Genomic DNA, 3,229 nt, shown 5'->3' with positions numbered 1-3,229 from the left:
CAACATATTTGAGCCTACGACCCTCTAGCGACTGGCGACGAATAAAGTTATTCGACGCTCCGCAGTCCACTTGGGCTCTGAGTGACAAATCATTTGTCACTTTCAACTTCAAGGTGCAGAGACACAAAATGATTGTGTGTCTGGAGCAACTTTAGTCAAGAGATTTGCAAATTTTCTTGAGGTTGCTGGATCAGTAGGGCGTTGCACCCCTACTGACCCGACCATTTTTTGAAGATCCGCTTCGCTGTTGCGATTTCGCAACAACATCGGACCCGCGACCGTTGCCCTTTTTAACATATGGTCCAAAATTACGTTCAGTGCCTTTCGGTGCTGGGCGTGGGACACTACACTCATGAGCATAGTGTCCTAATTTTTGGCAGCGATGGCATTTCTGCGATCGCTTATTGCTCGAAAAGTGAGGTCTCTCGCTTTCGACATAAAAGAGGCCCATAGGTTCTGGACTTCCCAGCTCGTGTCGTCTTGGAGGACGATACAATGACAAACTAGCTTGAGCCTGTCTCAAGATAAAGTCCTCCTGTTCCGCAACGGATATTGCTTCTTCAAGCGTGTCCAGTTCCAAGTGGAACAGGTGGGTCTTTATAGGACCATCCGTAAAACGACTGTTTGTGCCGGGTTTTAAAAGCCTCTAGCGACCCAAAGACGTATGGGTCGCGCAACTCAAGGCCCAATGCCCAAGTTTTGGCACGACCTTCCAGATTTGATTGAGCGAATGCGACTTGCATTTGCTCGTCGATGATGTGACGTGCCCTTATGGCATCGTCCAACTCGACAAGCCATCTCTAACGGGAGTCTTCTTCGACTCCCCTATACTTAGAGATATCAATCTTTAAAGTTTCGGACGACGCGTATGCGTCATCCAAGGTCTGTATCTGTTGTAACCTCAACAGTTCTGCCTGTTGAGAGCCTTGCTGATTCAGCAAGGCTACCTTCTCCTTCAGCTCGTCAATTTTATGTTGTATGAACTTGGCGATGGCTGAATGGAGGGCATCTCTGTTCAAACCGGACAGCATGGCCAAGATGGCATCGTTCCCATCGGTCGAACTCATTCGTTCTACCGCACTCCTTTCTATGTCACTTAGAAAGGAGTAGCTATCAAGCGAAACGTGATGCGTATTCCCATTATCATCTAACATGTCTATGTTAGATGTGGGAATTGTGGTCCTTGGATGGACAACAAAGTGCTACCAGGTGTATTGTGGCACTTCGACTTGTATTGCTTCAGTACAAGTCCACTTCGCACTGCTTTAGTTGCGAGTGGTGCCTTACGTCACTAGTACGTGCAGAGGAAGACTTCTCTTTAAGACAACTAATTTGACGAGGGTTAAATGAAAACTGTATCAATTTAATTAAGTATCTCTTCTTTCTATTTGTTAATGCAAATTTAATTATTAGCTAATAATAAACATGCAATTAAAATCTTACCTTTTCTTATCTGTCTCTCTCTTTTGTTTACATCTACAGTTGATTAGTCTGCGGGATAAATAGGAATAATGGTCTATACCTATTTATGGATAAGAATTCTGAATATTAATATATAAAGTAATATCCTCCAAATATTATCTACCTTCTAGATATATGTTAATTAACAACTTTAAGTGTTAATTTCATGTAACGATACACCCCGTTACAGAAATTCTAACAGCTTTCCTAATCTATCATACTAGAAAACAGGGTCGTCAGCCGCGACTCATACCTTTTTATATATCTCATTTAACACTTACTTGGTTTTTGATCTTTAAGGGCCACAACCATTCACCGGGCACATCGGCGCTTGTAACGGGGTGATTCGTTAGATGAAAATAACACTTAAAGCTTGTTAATTAATACATTATCTAAAGTAAATAATATTTGCAGGATATTACTTTATGTAGTAATATTCAGAATTCTTATCCATAAATAGGTATAGACCATTATGTCTATTTATTCCGCAGAACAATCAGCTGTGAAATAATGTAGGGCACCACTTCGCACTGCTTCAGTTGCGAGTGGTGCCCTACGTTATTTCACGCTCACTAGAACGTGCAGAGGAAGACTTCTCTTAAGACAAGTAGACTTAAGAGGGTAAAATGAAAACTGTATTAAATATATATTTAAGTACAAGTCGAAGTGCCCCGTTACAATTTCCGTAAAAAACTGCGTGGACAGGAGACTTGCGTGGCGTGAGCAGCCGATAGGCGCGCAAGTAAGCAAGGTAGGTAGAACATAATGTCAGATTCATTTTATCACCGATATTATGCTTCAACATGTTATGAGCCCAAATGGTAGCTCTGAAGACATCGCCATCGCGGCACAGGGGACAGTCACGAAAGAGCCGTGACAACGCCAGCCGTTGTCTTTAATCCACCAGCCCACAAAAGGGTCGCGGATGTGAATGATGGGATCCTCACGATGCTTGTGGTGCTCGAAGGTCGCGTGGGCGCATGGAAGTGTCCAAGATGCAGTTCGACGAGAATTATCAACTTTGGCGCAATCATTGTGAGCTCTATAGCTTTTTGATTGGCCGCAACATGGGAAACGCTGGTCCAATGCACGCTTGGCAACTCGCCACCGAGGTGATGAGTAACGTACCACGCTAAGCAGCAGCCAAGCTAGCGCCCAAGAGCGTGACCGGCCCAAGAAACTCATGTTGGGCCGCTAGGGCAGCGGTACGATGCACCGCAGCATCATTTTCCAGCGACGCATAGTCAACACCAGCAGCAGGCGGCGATTTCTGCGCACTGAAAGCCAGACGCGCGCCAGCGGAAGCTGGCGATCTCTTGTTTGAATTGGGCTCTGGCTTCCATGACTGGGAACGAACTTTCCTTCCACAAGTAACAATTGCCCAGCATGCGTGCGGATTAGCCTGGATCGCGGAAGTCAAGATATACTTGGTTGGGCATTACTTAAGTGACACGGCAGAACGGTTTTACAACAACAACTGGGCGTGTGATCGACGCAGCAACCGATACTTGAGCACTTAAGAAAAAGCTAATGCAGACCATTACGATCCTGGTCTCACAGTCGATACAGCTCATTACGGCGCGATAGGACCCCCCAAAAAAGCTTGTCTGAAATGATCACCATTTGGTAGCTTACGGCGGTGATCATATGGCCGTGCTTGCCGCATTTCGAACAGACCACGTCTACATTGCCCAACTCCATAGGAGTGGCATCTGTCCTCTCGGCCGACGGCTTATACCAAGCTGTCGCCGAGGCACTGTTGTAGGAT

Source organism: Bremia lactucae, linkage group LG8, assembly GCF_004359215.1.
Source record: "Bremia lactucae strain SF5 linkage group LG8, whole genome shotgun sequence".
In the NCBI taxonomy this organism is placed as follows: domain Eukaryota; phylum Oomycota; class Peronosporomycetes; order Peronosporales; family Peronosporaceae; genus Bremia; species Bremia lactucae.
Note: the sequence above shows the minus strand (reverse complement) of the source record.